General features: G+C 38.7%; 1 protein-coding gene across 1 annotated transcript in view; it reads left to right on the forward strand.

The window, feature by feature from the left end:
- Positions 1 to 6,098: 6,098 nt before the first annotated feature.
- Positions 6,099 to 17,475, forward strand: part of LOC141499283 (dipeptidase 2-like) — a 53,531-nt gene continuing 42,154 nt past the window's right edge. Inside the window, exon 1 of the mRNA XM_074202097.1 lies at positions 6,099 to 6,251. The gene's annotated coding sequence lies outside the window, so the exon portion shown is untranslated. The remainder of the gene's footprint in view (positions 6,252 to 17,475) is intronic.

Consider the following 17,475-nt stretch of genomic DNA (forward strand, 5'->3'; position numbering starts at 1 on the left):
CTGTGGAATAGACTAGGTGCAATAGCAGTAAACGATTATAGTAATCTGTTGTTTGATAAAGCCAAAGAGTCCAGCTATTGGGATAAAAACTCTCTCTTTGATAAAAACTGCTGGGAAAATTGGAAGTTAGTATGGAAGAAACTTAGATTAGACCAAAACCTCACACCCTATACCAAGATAAGATCCAAATGGATGCAGGATTTAGACTTAAAAAACAATACTATAAGGAAATTAGAAGATCAAGGACTAGTTTACCTGTCAGATCTATGGAAAAGGAAGCAGTTTATGACTAAGGAAGAGATGGAGAACATCACTAAAAACAAACTAGATGATTTTGCACAGACACTGTAACCAAGATCAAAAGAAAGGTAGTAAACTGAGAAACAATCTTTACAACTAATATTTCTGACAAAGGACTCATTTCTAAAATATACAGAAAACTTAGTTATATTTTTTTTAAAAAATCCATTCCCCAATTGACAAATGGTCAAAAGATATGCAAAGGCAATTTACAGATGAGGAGATCAAAGCAACTCATAGCCATATGAGAAATTGCTCTAAATCATTACTTATTAGAAAAATGCAAATAGAAACTTCTCTGATGTACCACCTCACACCTCTCAGACTGGCCAGTATGACCAGAAAGGATGACGATCATTGTCAGAAATGGTTGTGGGAAATCTGGGACACTATTACATTGTTGGTGGAGCTGTGAACTCATCCAACCTTCCTGGAGAGAAATTTGGAACTACACCCAAAGGACAACAAAAATGTGTATACCCTTTGATCCAGCAATACCACTACTGGGTCTATACCCTGAAGAGATGATGAAAAAGGGTAAAAACATCACTTGTACAAAAATATTCATAGCAGCCCTGTTTGTGGTGGCAAAGAATTGGAAATCAAGTAGATGTCCTTCAATTGGGGAATGGCTTAGCAAACCGGGGTATATGTATGTCATGGAACACTATTGTTCTATTAGAAACCAGGAGGGGGGTGCCTAGGTGGCACAGGGGCGGCTAGGTGGCACAGGGGCGGCTAGGTGGCACAGTGGATAAGGCACTGGCCCTGGAGTCAGAAGTACCTGGATTCAAATCCCGTCTCAGACACTTAATAATTACCTAGCTGTGTGGCCTTGGGCAAGTCACTTAACCCCATTTGCCTTGCAAAAACCTAAAAAAAAAACGAACCAGGAGGGATGGGAATTCAGGGAAACCTGGAGGGATTTGCATGAACTGATGCTGAGTGAGATGAGCAGAACTAGAAAAACACTGTACACCCTATCAGCAACATAGGGGTGATGTTCAACCTTGATGGACTCGCTTGTTTCATCAGTGCAACAACCAGGGACAATTTTGGGCTGTCTGCAATGGAGAATACCATCTGTATCCAGATAAAGAGCCATGGAGTTTGAACAAATTTCAAGGACTATTCCCTTTAATTTAAGACAAAAAAAACATATCTTATTGTCTGATCTTGTTATCTCTTATACTTTTTGTTTCTTTCTTAAGGATATGATTTCTCTCTTATCACACTCAATTTGGATCAATGTACAACATGGAAACAAAATAAAGACTGACAGATTGCTTTCCATGGGGGTGGGGTAGGGGGAGGGAAGTAAGATTAGGAGAAAAATTATAAAACTCAAATATAATCTTTAAAAATAAAAATTAAAAAAGTTAAACAGAGTTTCTGGGTAATTTAATCATTTTATTAATAAGGCTAGTATGTTATTAATGAAAAAGACCAGCAGCACTCTTGAATGCCAAAGATCCTCTTGGTGGCAAACTCAAGCTTAAAATGGTCTTGGAAAAGTGGGTATTCCAAAGGGTGGCAATCAACTCTGATTGGTTAACAAATAATTAAAGACTTTTTGTAGTGGCAAAGAATTGTAAATTGAGAATTGTAAATTGAGGAATGGTTGAACAAATTTTGGTATATGAATATGATGGAACATTATTTTTCTATATGAAATCATGAGCAGTTGGACTTCAGAAAAGCCTGGAAAGACTTGAATGAACTGATCCTGAGTCAAGGGAGCAGAACCAGGTGAACATTGTCCACATACAGCAACAGTGTGAGATGATCAACTATCTTGGACTAAACTCCATTCAGAAATCCTAAGACTTGTGATAGAAAACACTATCCACATGCAGAGAAAAAACTGGAGCGTGAATGCAGGCTACATTCAATTTTTGAAACTTTTATATTTTTTTCTTTCTTGTGGTTTTTTCCCCTTTTAGTTCTATGTCTTTTTTCACAACATAACTGATACTGAAATATGTTAAATATGGAAAAAAATAAAACTAGGAATGAGAGAGAATGAACATTACAATGAGGGGCTCAGGATTGTCCTTCAAGAGACTGAATCTTGCAATGAGGATTGTAGAAAAAGGGGGAACATCCCAAATCATGGGAATTTTTGTTCTCATGTACTTTGAATTTTAGGATTTTGAAGATCCTTACAATCTTTGAGTTTGACCTGAGCTCACCAAAACTCATCCCTTTACAAAGCCTCAGTGTTGTGGATGACAATTAGGGTTTCCAATAGAGATGGAGAGTTAATGAAAGTGAATGAATTCACATAAACCCTGGGATTTTTAAATTGATCAGGATTTATTATAAATTGTTGCAAAGTAGACAGATTAAAACCTTTTCTCCTCCTGGAGAAGACACTTTGAAGACAGAAGTGAATAACAAAAGGCTAGGTGAGGTTGCTTGGGAGACAGACAGAGATAAGGAAAGAGAGAAAGTAAGATAGTCAGGGAGAGCTGACTGGGCCAGGGAGGGCAGTGGAGGGGAGTTTAGGTCAGATTTTATGGTCTTCCCCATTATCTGGGAACTGGGAACAAAGGAGAGATCCCTCCCCCCTTACTTGAGTGAAATCAGATAGAAGGTTGGAAATGAGGAGACTGGATACAAAATTGACATTTAATAATTGAACAAAAGGATCAATTGACATCTCAGGAGCAGATAGCATTCTACACTTAAACAAATTTTAACAGCATAAAAGAATACAAAATGTATTTCTAATTACAAATTTCCTGTCTTCATAATTCTCTGCATCATCAGCACTGTCCTGACTCACTGCATCATCTTAGTCCTGTGCTGAATCACTTCAAATCCTGCCATAGTTATTTACTAGTTTTGTATGATTCTGGGCAAGTCACTTAACCTATTTGCCTTAGGTTTCTCATCTCTAAAAATGGGTATTATAATAATAGGATCAAATAGATAGCATTGCAGAGATTATTTGCAATCCTTAATGTACTGCATACATTTTATCTATTATCTTGTCTTTACATAAACCCAATCTCCCTTTCTTGGCCATGATCCAATCCCCAAACCCTAACTTCACCTTAATCTGGACACAACCATTAACACCACCTTCTGCCAATTTTCCATCATTTCAATTTACCCTGACTCTTCCATGATGTAAACTTATCTTATTTCATGTTAGTCCTCTTATCTGTACTTCCCCTTTCTTCATCAAAGTCATGACCATCACTTATTGCCACTTCCTCTTCTCTCATCTTTGTCCAGTTTCTAGTATCTTACCTCCTTCCCTGACCCTCCCCCCATTACTGTAGTCCTATCTTCTCACCCCATCTTTGCTCAAATTTGCCCTGCCTCTCTTTTCCTAGCAACCCCCTTGCCTTCACAATATGATAATTTATTGAATCTTTCAACCCGATCCCTCCCATAATCTCAGATCTTTCTTATTTCCAGGTGTTGCCTGACTACCCTCAGCACTACCCTGACCCCATCCACTAACCTTTTTTAAATTATTTAACATTTTATTTTCCCCCAAACATATTTTAAACATATTTGTGCTTTTTTTAAAAATTTTCAGTTCTAAATTCTCTCCCTCACTTTCTTCCCTCTTTCCTCATTGAGAAATCAAGTAATTTGATCTTGCTAGGTTATACATATGTAGTCAAGCAAAAGTTGGTGCCCTGGATAGAGTACTGATCTGAAGTCAGGAGAACTGAGTTCAAATCTAGCCTTAGTCATTTGATGCTTACTGGCTGTGTGACCTTGAGCAAATCACTTAACCCTGATTGTATCACATCCAGGACCATCTCCAGTCATCCTGATTCATATCTGACCACTGGAGGAGATAGTGAGACTGGTGACTTAGCAGAGCACCCCCTCTTTCAGATCTAATTTATGTCAAGTTATCACCTCCCTGATGTCATAGTCTTCTTCAAGAATAAAAGATAAGAGGCAGCTAGGTGGCACAGTGGATAGAGCATCGGCTCTGGTGTCAGGAGGACCTGAGTTCAAATCCAGCCTCAGACTCTTAATTGCCTAGCTGTGTGACCTTGGGCAAGTCACTTAACCCCATTGCCTTAATAAATGAAAAAAATAAAAAACAAAAAAACCCCCCCAAAGAATAAAAGATAACAACATTTCCATGTTAGTCATGTTGTGAAGGAAAACACAGACCAAAAAAAAAAAAACCCTGAGAAAAATAAAGTAAGAAAAAATAAGTTTCAACCTTCAGTCAGACTCTACCTGTTCTTTCACTGTAGATAAATAGCCTTTTTCATCATAAATTCTTCAGAATTGTTTTGGATCGTTGTATTGCTGGAAATAGCTAAGTCAATCACAGTTTATCATCACACAAAAATATTGTTCCTGTGTACAATGTTCTCCTGGTTCTGCTCATTTCACTTTACATAGTTCACTTGTCTTTACAGGTTTTTATGAAACCATACTGCTTGTCATTTCTTATAGCACAATAATATCCCATCATAATTACAGACCAAAACCTGTTTAGCCATTCCCCAAGTAATGAAATGGTTAAATCATTACCCATTTTGATTTTTTTTGGGGGGGGGAGGGTTTACAAGGCAGTGGGATTAAGTGACTTACCTAAGGTCACAAAGATAATTATTAAGTCTTTGAGACTGGACTTGAACTCAGGTCCTCCTTACTCCAGGGCCAGTGCTCTATCCACTGTGCCACTTAGCTGTCCCTCATTTTGATCTTATCTTGCTGCCTTTATCTCAACCATTGCCCTGATTTTCCACTTTTTCTCAATTTCTTTTTCATGTCAGTAGGCATCCTCTTTAGAGCTCAAACATTGAATTTCAAGAAGATTCCCTGAAGAGATCAGAAATAAAAATGAAGATCTAAATATACAAAAATATTTATAATAGGCCTTTTAGCAGCAGCAAATAATTGAATATTAAGAGGATATTCACCAATTGGGGAATGTTTAAACAAGTTGTGGTATCTATCTGCCCCAGCCACCACAGAACATCTTGGGAAGGAAGAATATACATGGATGCTGGAAAAGTTATATTGTTGGAGTGGGAAAGAATTCCACAACTCAATTGAGAGGGGAACTTTTTACCACAGTTTTGGATCTCAAATAATGAAAAAAAGGACATTGTCAATATCCAGCCATCATTTCCCCCCACAATGGTAAATACAAGCTTGGGGATTCCAGTTCTAATTAACTGTAAGAAAAGAGTCTCCTTATTAAAGGTTTTTTGAGTTTACTCATCTTAGATGGGACCTAAAGTGTCTCTTGTCTTATCTCCATCCCAGCCATTCCTTTTATAAAAGGAGTTTGTCTTTTTTTTTTAAGTTTTTGCAAGACAATGGGGTTAAGTGGCTTGCCCAAGGCCACACACTCAGCTACGTAATTGTTAAGTGTCTGAGGTCACATTTGAACCCAGGTACTCCTGACTCTAGGGCCAGTGCTTTATCCACTGTGCCACCTAGCCACCCAGGAGTTGGTCTTTTAATCTTGGCAAAAGGGTCAGTGAAGAAAGACTGGGCCATGGGGCGGCTAGGTGACGCAGTGGATACAGCACCGGCCCTGGAGTCAGGAGTACCTGGGTTCAAATCCAGTCTCAAACACTTAATAATGACCTAGCTGTGTGGCCTTGGGCAAGCCACTTAACTCCATTTGCCTTGCAAAATCCTAAAAAAAAAAAAAAAAAAAAGACTGGGCCAGTGCAGATTACCCCTTTATGAGGAGTGAATGAGTTTCTTGAAAAAAACATAGAGAAAGAAACATCAGAGGATGAAGAAAGACAGGCCACACACTTCCAGGTGGTCTTAGTAAATTTAAAGCAGACTCAAAGAGGAACCCATCTCTTAACAAGGTCAAGTAGCAGAAGCAAAGGACTAAAGAAAAGGAAGCTTTGCAAAACCACATCATTGAAGTATATGCAGAGGAAAACACCCCAAAGTAAAGGACAAAGACGCTAAGAAGGAGACTATTTGAGCTCAAGGTAGGTTGAGACAGTCACTGCCCCCTCAAGTGGTAATAATATAGTTTCTTCCTTCCCTTAATTTCCTCATGGGATGCTGAAGTCTTTTTATTCTGGCCACAGGAAAAAAAATCTATTTATCTTTCTTTGTTTCCAAGGTTTACTTTCTTAGGAACAGTATGAAATATAAAATTGTCTAGTTAGGATGTACTTTATGATCAAATGAAATAATTATTATGCAAGTAGCCATGTAGCACAATACCTGTACCATAGTAAGCATTAAATGAATGTTAGTTGTTTATTATTATTATTATTGCTGTTGTTGTACAAGTCAAAAGGGAAGAGTGATTCAGACAGAGGACTCCATAGGAGAAAAATGATGACAGATGTCAGTAAAAAATTGTATAGGTTTGTGGTCCCCAACTACCCTACAGCTCAATGGGCAGCATATAGATGGTGAATCAAACTTCAGAGATGCAGTAAGATATGCTTTCTAGTTGAAGGTTTAGAGTTATCCAGGGTTCAGACTTAATTAACCTGATTTGTGAAGGAGTGGGAGACTATCCAGGGGACAGGGCAATAGAATGACATAGGCCAATGGAATGAAGAAAATTTGTATTGGCTAATAAAGAATGAGGAAAAGGGGGCACAGAGACAGGAAGTTTAATTCTAATGATGCCAAAATAAGCATGAGGATGGAGGGTGGGAGGGGGAAATACTCAGTTTCTGGCTTGGATACATGCATCTTGGAAATCGGGACAAGGGATAAACCAATCAAACTGGGTTTTATGGGATCCAAAGCTAAGTAGCAACTCAGAGAGAGAAATAGCACCATCAATATAATACTGAAGTGTTTTCGCAGAAATACTGATTCTGGCTGGGGCTTCAGAGCTGGCAAAAGCTTTAGAAAATTATAGATTCTCTGATTATACTTCCTAGACTGGAAGAGTGTTTATACTGAGAAACCTACCAAGGCAACAAATCAATAGTAGAATGAGAGCCAAATACAAGTGGTTGAACATCCCTAATCATCATACTACCACAGAATTGGTATACTGTGGTGGTGCTGAGTTTGGAGTCAAATAGTCAGAGGAGATGGATTTGAATCACATCTAGGTGGTACAGTGGGTAGAGCATTGGGCCTGAAGTCAGGAAGACTCATCTTCCAGAGTTCAAATCCAACCTCAGATGCTCACTAGATGTGTGACCCTGGCAAGTCACTTAACCTTGTTTGCCTCAGTTTCCTTAGCTGTCAAATGATCTGGAGAAGAAAATAGCAAACCACTCACTGGAGTGACAAAAAAAGACTTGAACATGACTGAAATAATTGAACAATAAGTCTGACATTATCTAGTCATTCAACCTTTGGCAGATCTCTTTACCACCCCAAATCTGTTTCCCCATTTATAAATTAGATTTAACAACTTGGTCCCACCTATCTTTCCAGGCTACTCATTCCTGTACTCCATGTAATGTACTCCAATCTAGTGACTTTGGCCCCCTTACTCTTCTTTGCATGAGACACTCTTATCTCCTAATTCTATTCCCTAAGTGTTTTTTGTCCTCATTTCTATCTCTTGGTTTCTCTGGCTTTCTTGCCATCAAAACTAAAACCTCACCTTCTACAAGAAGGCTTATCTGATTCCTTTAATGCTAGTGCTTTCTCTCTGAGATTATTTCTTGGTTTGTTTGTTTTTTTTTTTGCTAGGCAAATGGGGTTAAGTGGCTTGCCTAAGGCCACACAGCTAGGTAATTATTAAGTGTCTGAGACCAGATTTGAACCCAGGTACTCCTGACTCCAGGGCTGGTGCCGCCCCTCTGAGATCATTTCTAATTAATTCTGTCTGTGCATAGTTATTTACATATTATCTACACTATTGGATTGTGAGCTCCTTGAGAGCAAGGACTGTTTTCTGCTATTTTTGTTTTTAATGTTCAGCATCTAGCATGGTGTCAGACACATAGTAAGTATGCAATAACTGTTTGTTGACTTGCATTGACTTTCTCACAAGGTTGATATGGGCAAATTGCTTTGTAAACCTCCAAATGTTAGAAAGTGCAGTAGGAAGAGGAATTTGGCATAATAAAGCTGGAAAGGAAAGATGGGTCCAGTCCTAAAGTACTTTAAATGCCAAATTGTTTGTATTTTTGTCTTAGAGATAGTAAGAAGTCAAGGGAGTTTATTGAGTAGGGGAGTTCCATCCCTTTAGAAGCTGCTTGAAGGATGGATTGGAGAGGGAAGAGATAGATAGGGAAACTCCTCAAGAGCCTAATGGATATAGACCTGAGGTGGCATTGTGGGAAGTTGTGGGAAATGGGAAGAGGAAGGGGATAGCTGTAAGAGATTTCCTGGAAGGAGGAACAGCAGAATTTGACAAGTGACTAGATGAGGGAGCTCAGAGTTTGGTCTAATGCCAAGTTTTTAAATCCGAGAGATTGGAATGATGTGGTGGCCTCTACAGAAATAGATAAATTTTAAAGAGTTGCAGATTTAGTAGAAGAAAGCCAATAACTTATATTCTAAATATGTTGGGTTTGAGATAATTCTAAAACTTCCAGTTTGAAATGTCCAATAGGTGGCTGGTGATTTGGGACTAGAACTCAGGAAAGAGTTCTCTCTAGAAAGAATATTCAAAGAACTGGGCATCATCTGCATAAATATAAGATCTTGGAAACTGATGCAGTCACCAAGGGAGAAAATACAGCAAAAGAAAAGAGCTCAGGACAAAAATCTTGGAGTACTCTCATAGATAAGGGTATCAAACAAACTGTTGTTGTTCAGTCAATTTTCAGTCATGTCCAGCTCTTTGGGTTTATTTTTAAGATTTTATTTTGAGTTTTACAATTTTCCTCCTAATATTACTTCCTTCCCCCCACCCCCACAGAAGGCAATATGCCAATCTTTACATTGTTTCCATGGTATGCACTGATCCAAATTCAGTGTGATGAGAGAGAAATCATATCCTTAAGAAAACATAAAATGTAAGAGATAACAAGATCAGACAATAAGATATCAGGTTTTTTTTCCTAAATAAAGGTAATAGTCCTTGGTCTTTGTTCAAACTCCACAGTTCTTTCTCTGGATACAGATGGTGTTCTCCATTGCAGACAGCCCCAAATTGTCCCTGATTGTTGACCTGATGGAATGAGAGAGTCCATCAAGGTTGATCATTGCCCCTATGGTGCTGTTAGGGTGTACAGTGTTTTTCTGGTTCTGCTTATCTCACTCAGCATCAGTTCATGCAAATCCCTCCAAGTTTCCCTGAATTCCCATCCCTCCTGGTTTCTAATAGAACAATAATGTTCCATGACATAAATATACCACAGTTTGCTGAGCCATTCCCCAGTTGAAGGCACGTCCAATTCTTTGTGACCTCATTTGGGATTTTTCTTGTAAAGATACTTTTTCCCTTTTACAGATGAGAAAATTGAAGTCAATAAGGTCAACCCTTGACCAGGATCACGCAGTTAGTAAATGTCTAAGGCCAGATTTGAACTAAGGAGGATGAGTTTCCTGATTTCAGGCTTGGCACTTTTCCTTCTCAAATAGGAGAAGCAAGAGAGATCAATGTCTTGAAACTAGGAAAAGGGATAATATACAATAGGGCAGGGTAGTCAGCAAAGTCAGACAATACACAGAAGTCAAGAAAGATTGAGGATTCAGAATAGATCACCAGATTTGTCAGTTTTAAACTGATCTTTAAGATCATTGATAAGTGGAAAGAACTGTTTCATTTGAGTGATAAGATCAGAAACCAGATTACAAAGGATAGACAGCTTTATCTCCAAGTTTAACAATAAAAGGTGGGAGATATTAGCATGACAACTGAAGAGGACTTTCTTGTGTGAAATTTTTTGAAGATGGGGGAGACTTGAGTATATATCTGGAAGCAGTAGAGAAGGAACCATTAGATGGGGAGAGTTTGAAGATTATTGAGAAAAAGTAGATGGTTGTGGTGATAATCTACTGGAGAAGACAAGAGAAGATGGGATCAATGGTCCATATGAAAGGAATGACTGTCAAGAAGGGTCAGCAGACCCTATCAAGGAGAAGACAGTAGAGGGGATGATGTTAGTGGGTTTAAAATGAGAAGTTCAGGGGCGGCTAGGTGGCACAGTGCATAGAGTACTGTCCCTAGAGTCAGGAGGACCTGGGTTCAAATTTGACCTTAGACAATTAATTACCTAGCTGTGTAGCCTTGGGTAAACCACTTAACCCCATTTGCCTTGAAAAAACCTAAAATAAAAAAATAAAATGAGAAGTTCATCATAAATGGCCTCTATCTTATTAGGAAATAAAGAGGCAAAATTAATTTTGAGTGTAGGGTGAGGGGAATTGGTAATAGCCTTAAGGATAAAAGGGAGATTTGAAATATCTTGTATAAGAAACACTATACAGATTATCTTGTTTTAATACAGATTATCTTGTTTTAATAAGTACCCAGATGAGATAAGACAATAATTTTTAATGAAACTTGGTTAACTCAGTTTAATGACTTCTAGCTCCATACATGAGCAGGAAAGTAGATACATACCAAGTCTGGGGTTTGGCAAGGCATAAATAGGATCTGGATAAGAACAGACATTCTTTCTCCCTTAGTCTTCCCTTAAGCTCTCTTCTTAGAGAATAGGAGTTTTCTCCTAATGACTAAGGGGGAAAGGTTTCTGCAGTAGGGGAGAAAACCCAGTTTCCCAAGTGAAGAACTCCTTTTGAGGTTGTAAATGGGGAGGATTAAAGTCAGTGTTCCCTGAATTAAGTCAAGGTGAATGAGTCTGCTGGTAAAAAAAAATAAAGTTCATTGTGGTTTTGTCTATCTCCTCCCAGTGGGACGGGACCCAGTTCTGCCACTTCTGTGTACTTTGCTAAGGCTCTTACCTTCTGAAAACTTGAAAGAGATGAAATCCAACCAACTTATGAAAGGGGCAAAGGACTTTAGGGTGTCCTGGCACTGTCTGAGCTGAATTTTATTAATTATGGATTCTTTGACCCCACCTTCTGATTTGGATTTGGAAGAATTACCTAGAGATTTGAGGAAATCTCTCTCCCTCTATATCTCCTTCTCTATTCCTTCTCTGTCTCTGCCTCTGTCTCTGGGTCTTTGCCTCACTCTATTTACTCAGTCTCTGTTTCTATTTCTCTGTCTCCTTTCCATAGTCTGCAAGGTTGGAATAGTCAGATTTCTCTCATCAGCCACTCCCCAGTAAGCTCAGTATGGTTCAATGAACCCATCCTCAACCACTCAAGTCCTTAAACAATATCTCTTGTTTCCCCTTTATCTTAAATTTTATTTTATTTTCAAGCAAACCTCAGTTTTCTTTTCCTCCCACTTCCTTCACCCAACCCACCCCAACCCTTACTGAGAAATCAAGGCAAACAAAATCCCTGTTTGAAACACAGAGTTAAAAAAAAACATTTCTCATTGGTCATGAACTCTGTATGATTTTTCTTAAAGTTTCAATCTATACTGAGTCCATTACCTCTGTCAGGAAGTGGGTGACATGTGTCATCATGAGTTCTTTGAAATTATGATTGGTCTTTGTGTTCATCAGAATTCACAAAATTTTTTCATATAGGCATTTTTAATCAACCAAGATGTAGTTTCTCACTCTTCTACCTCAACTCCATTGAAAATACAAGAAATGCAAATTAAAGCTTCTCTGAGGTACCACCTCACACCTCTCAGACAGGCCAATATGACCAGAAAGGATAATGATCATTGTTGGAAGGGTTGTGGAAAATCTGGGACACTATTACACTGTTGGTGGAGCTGTGACCTCTTCCAACCTTTCTGGGGAGAAATTTGGAACTACCCCAAAGGGCAACAAAAATGTTCATGCCCTTTGATCCAGCAATACCACTACTGGGTATATACCCTGAAGAGATGATGAAAAAGGGTAAAAACATCACTTGTTCAAAAATATTCATAGCACCTCTTTTTGTGGTGGCAAAGAATTGGAAATCAAGTAAATGTCCTTCAATTGGGGAATGGCTTAGCAAACTGGTATATGTATGTCATTAAACACTATTGTTCTATTAAAAACCAGGAGGGACAGGATTTCAGGGAAGCCTGGAGGGATTTGCATGAACTGATGCTGAGTGAGATGAGCAGAACCAAACAAACACTGTACACCCTAACAGCAACATGGGAGTGATGTTCAACCTTGATGGACTTGCTCATTCCATCAGTGCAACAATCAGAAACAATTTTGAGCTGTCTGCAAAGGAGAGTGCCATCTGTATCTAGATAAAGAGCTGTGGAGTATGAACAAAGTTCAAGGACTATTCCCTTTAATTTAGAAAAAAAAATATCTTATTGTCTGATCTTGTTTTCTCTTAGACTTTTTGTCTCTTCCTTAAGGATATGATTTCTCTCTCATCACATTCAATTTGGATCAATGTACAACATGGAAACAAAGTAAAGATGGACAGATTGCTTTCCGTGGGGGGGGGGGGAGGGAAGTAAGATACCCTTAAATGAATTTCTTTTCAAAACTTACTTTGCAAGTCTTTACATTTCTTAACTCAGAAAAAAAAAAATTCTTAACTCAGATATTCCTGTTTTCAACAGTACAATTCTAATTTCCCAATATTCTAGTATTTGAAAGAATTTGCCCTTCTTAGTAATCATAACTGTTAAAAAAAAAACTTTACTTTAAATGTAATACCTAAAATTTTGTATTTTAGGCTTGAGAGAGGGAAAGGACTTTGGCTATCAACTGGCCCAAGCCCTTCCTTTTGCAAAATGAGAAACTTGAGGCAGAGAGAAGGGACTTTCTTGCAAGATCACCAAAATGGTGGTGGGTAGAGCTAGGATTCAAATTCAGGTCTTCAAACTCCAGATCTAGGACACCTTCCTTTATTTAGTAATTGTTCAGCTAAGTTGATTAATCAGCACTGCTGACCTTCCCTAGAACTTGGCTGGAGTTGTATTTTGCAAAGAAGGGTTGATAAAAAATTCTTCCCCCAAAGAAAATAGGAAACTATAATAGGAAAAATATAGCAAATATAGCAATAGGAGTTTATTATTATTTACAAGAGATACACATTGCTGACCCCAAGCTCTGACTGTGCTTTGCCTTCTTAAAGAAAAACTTTGGTAATAAAAGATATCTGTTGGGGTGGCTAGATGGCGCAGTGGATAGAGTACCAGCCATGGAGTTAGGAGGACCTGAATTCAAATGTGAACTCAGATACTTAATAATTACCTAGCTGTGTGACCTTGGGCAAGTCACTTAACCCCAAAAGAAACAAAAAACAAAAACAAAAAAATAAGAGATGTTAATTCTGATAGGTTAAAAGTAGAAAAGGAAATAGGTTAATGTCCATTTTATACAGTCCAGGTAGACTGATTTTTTTTTTAGATTTTTGCAAGGCAAATGGGGTTAAGTGGCTTGCCCAAGGCCACACAACTAGGTAATTATTAAGTGTCTGACACAGAATTTGAACTCAGGTACTCCTGCCTCCAGGGCTAGTGCTTTATCCACTGTGCCACCTAGCCACCCCTTCAGGTAGATTGATTTCTGAGGGAGATATGGCAAATGGGACTGTTAACTCTTGAGTGGAATCAATCTGGCACACAGGGCAGCTTCCCTGCTGCCACATATTGGTCTGGAATGGAAATTCTTGGCTACACTCAGATTTCTAGGTGATATTCTATCCCCCAGAAAACCACTAATACCAAATCTGTACCACACCCTAAATTCCCTGGCCTAGAGATTTTATCTTGTAAAGGAATTTAGCTTAAACAAATCTTAGCTTCTAATACCATTGCCCTTTTCCTTTGAGATACATGGCATGAAGGGCAAAACAGTCAGAAAGAAGTGATCTTCCTTGTCTGGATTGCCAAGGGCCACTGGGGTCTCTGACTTGACCTTGCTACCTTGTACTTTCTCCTCTCCTATTCCTCCTAAAAGTATTTTAAAAAACCTTTTCATGGGTCTCTGAGATGGGAAATCCATTGTTTTCTATACCAACATGGCAGGTTTGCTATCCTTTTATCTCAATGAAAGACACTTTATTCCTCAACTCATGACAGATTTATTTCAGGATTTGACAGGGATAACTTCCTGGGTTCCTTGGACAGGGAATTCCTTGACTCACCTAGGGAGAATCATTTGTTAGATTTTCAGTGTGCATTTTCCTCTGTCACTCACAGACTAAACCAGAGAGTGACAGAGGAAAATGTTAATGCAGATTAAGCTTAGAAGTATATAACTTGTGCAATTTTTTTCCCCAGAGGTTGCCAGTACAAGCCTGTCTCCTGGAGGGTGTGACTTGGATCCCTACGTGTGGGATCAAAATCCACTTTAAAAAAATATTGACGGGGTGGCTAGGTGGGGCAGTGGATAGAGCACTGGCCTTGGAGTCAGGAGTACCTGGGTTCAAATCCGGCCTCATACACTTAATAATGACCTAGCTGTGTAGCCTTGGGCAAGCCACTTAACCCCATTGCCTTGCAAAAAACAAAAAAAAACAAAAAAAAGAACCTAAAAAAAAATATTGAGATTCCTCTGAGCAAAAAGAAAAAGAAGTTTATTTACTTTTCTCAAGAGAAGGGCACACTCCAAGTCTCACAAAGTTAGTGAAGATCAAGGAGCTGCCCTGAATTGACAGTCAAGCAAGATTATATGGCCTGATTCAATCCCCTCCTCCTCCCTGTCATCTCTCTCTGTCAACTCATTGGTTAATCTTTCTTAAAAAATAAAAATAAAAAGGACAGTGCTGGCTAGGTGGTGAAGTGGTTAAAGCACCAGCCCTGGAGTCAGGAGTACCTGAGTTCAAATCTGACCTCAGACACTTAATAATTACCTAGCTGTGTGGCCTTGGGCAAGCCACTTAATCCCATTTGTCTTGCAAAAAGTTAAAAATATACTTTTAAAAGAAAGATTTTATTTATTTTGAGTTTTATAATTTCCCCCCCATCTTACTCCCCCCCCCACAGAAGACATTCTGTTAGTGTTTACATTGGTTCCATGTTATATATTGATCTCAGTTGAATGTGATAACAGAGAAATCATATCCTTAAGGAAAAAAAGAAAGTATGAGATAGTAAAATTACATAATAATATAACACTTTCCCCCCCTAATTTGATGGTAATAGTCTTTGGTCTTTGTTCAAACTCCACAATTCTTTCTCTGGATATAGATGGTATTCTCCATTGTAGATAACCCAAAATTGTCCCTGGTTGTTGCACTGAAGGGATGGGCAAGTGTTGCTGTTAGGGTGTACAGTGTTTTTCTGGTTTTGCTCATCTCGCTCAGCATCAGTTCATGCAAATCTTTCCAGGCTTCCTTGAATTCCCATCCCTCCTGGTTTCTAATAGAACAATAGTGGAACCCAAGGGCTTTCTAGGAACAGTCTACTATACTCCCAGTTAGTAAAAATATCCTTATTGAGAAAATATGTGGCATGACTAGTCTCCTTTAGAATGTAAGGTCTTTTTTTAAAGAATATTCTAAGAATAATGGTTTGTTTTCCTTACTATTTATTAAATGTGAGAGGACTTCACTAGGAATATTAACCCTGTGAGGGTTTTACGGGGAATATTCCACTCACCCACTAGTAATGCTGGAGTGAGCTCCAGCAGCTAGTTTGGGCTTACTCTTCTACTTCTTCTCTTGACATAAGCATCCATATCTTGCAGGACACCTCAGTGGCTGAGTGGATAGAGTACTGGGCCTGGAGTCAGAAAGATTCATCTTCCTGATTTCAAACCTGGCTTCAGATATTTCCTAACTGTGAGACCTTGGGCAAGTTACTTCACCCTGTTTGCCTCAGTTTCCTCATCTGTCAAATGAGCTGGAGAAGGAAATGGCAAACCACCCCAGTATCTCTGTCAAGAAAACCTTAAATGGGAGCACAGAGAGTCAGACGTCACTAAAAATGATTCAAAAACAAATCTTGCTCTGCTCACCCTAAGCTACATGCATTTGACTTTGTTGACCCTTTTCTCTCCTCTTTGGGTTTTCATGACACTTTGACATAAAGATAGATGCCTAAGACTATGGAATGTTGTGCCATGGTGGGACTGTTAAAGACTAAGAGAGAGCTTCCATTCACAGAATTAATGAAGAACATAAATGAGTACCAGGGTTGGGCTTGCCTTATGGGGAAAATTTTATCTAGAATGTAACTTCCACTTGGTTTAGGGGATTATTCCAGAAAGAAATGCAGCTTCTATGATGAGGTGAAGTTGCAGGATGAACTTATTAGATGGTCTTTATGAGGGGAGTCCTCTAGGAGCAAAGGACTAAGGGACAGCTTTTCCTGACAATGGAACTTGGGTTGGTCATCCTCTGCTGACTCATGTGAGCCTACCTGGTGATTGAACAGGATGTGAATAATTCTGAAAAGAGGAAGAATAGAAGGTTCCCAAACCTACCCTTTGGTCTAGAAGTGCCATTGCTTGATCTATATGCCCGAAAAGATGAAATATGGGAAGAAAAAAATCTACATGTATAGGGATATTTATATTTATAAGGATGTCTATATGTGGAGGGATAGCAGGAAGCTGGAGATTGAGGGGATGCCCAGCAGTTGGGGAATGACTGAAAAAAGTGTGATATGTGATTGAGATGAAATGCTATTCTGTTATAGGAAATAATGAGCAGATGCTCTCAGTAAAAAACTGACACTATCAGATGCATTGGGAAATGTACCTTAGACATTGTAACAGAAATATTGCAGGATGATCAGGTGTGAATGACCTATCTTTTCCTCAGCAATGCTGTGATCCAAGAGAATTCTGAAAGACATGATAAAGAACACTATCTATCCCAAAGATAGTGCTGATGGTGTTTGAATACAGATTGAAGCAAATTTTTTTCCACTTTATTTTTCTTGAGGTTTCTCTTTGGGGGGGGTTATGTTTATTTTTACAAAGTGACTATTGTGGTAATGTTTTTCATGGCTTAGACATTTTTTTTTAGGTTTTTTGCAAGGCTTATACGTTTTTAACCTACACTGAGTAACTTGCTTTCTCAACAAGGAGGAGTGGGGTGGGACCAAGGGAGAGACTTTGGAACTCAAGGTTTTGGAAGTAAATGTTGGAATTTGGTTTTGCATGTGACTGGGAAAAAAATTTTGAAATAAAGAGACATGAATCTCAAAAAAAAAATAGAGGGTTGCACCTGCCCAATGATGGGATTGGGGTGAGCCTAAATTTACCCATACTTCTTCAACCTGAAAGTCCAAGAATACTTCAGGTGAGAACCATCCACCAGTATGATCTGTGGGCACATCTG

Source organism: Macrotis lagotis, chromosome 1, assembly GCF_037893015.1.
Source record: "Macrotis lagotis isolate mMagLag1 chromosome 1, bilby.v1.9.chrom.fasta, whole genome shotgun sequence".
In the NCBI taxonomy this organism is placed as follows: domain Eukaryota; kingdom Metazoa; phylum Chordata; class Mammalia; order Peramelemorphia; family Peramelidae; genus Macrotis; species Macrotis lagotis.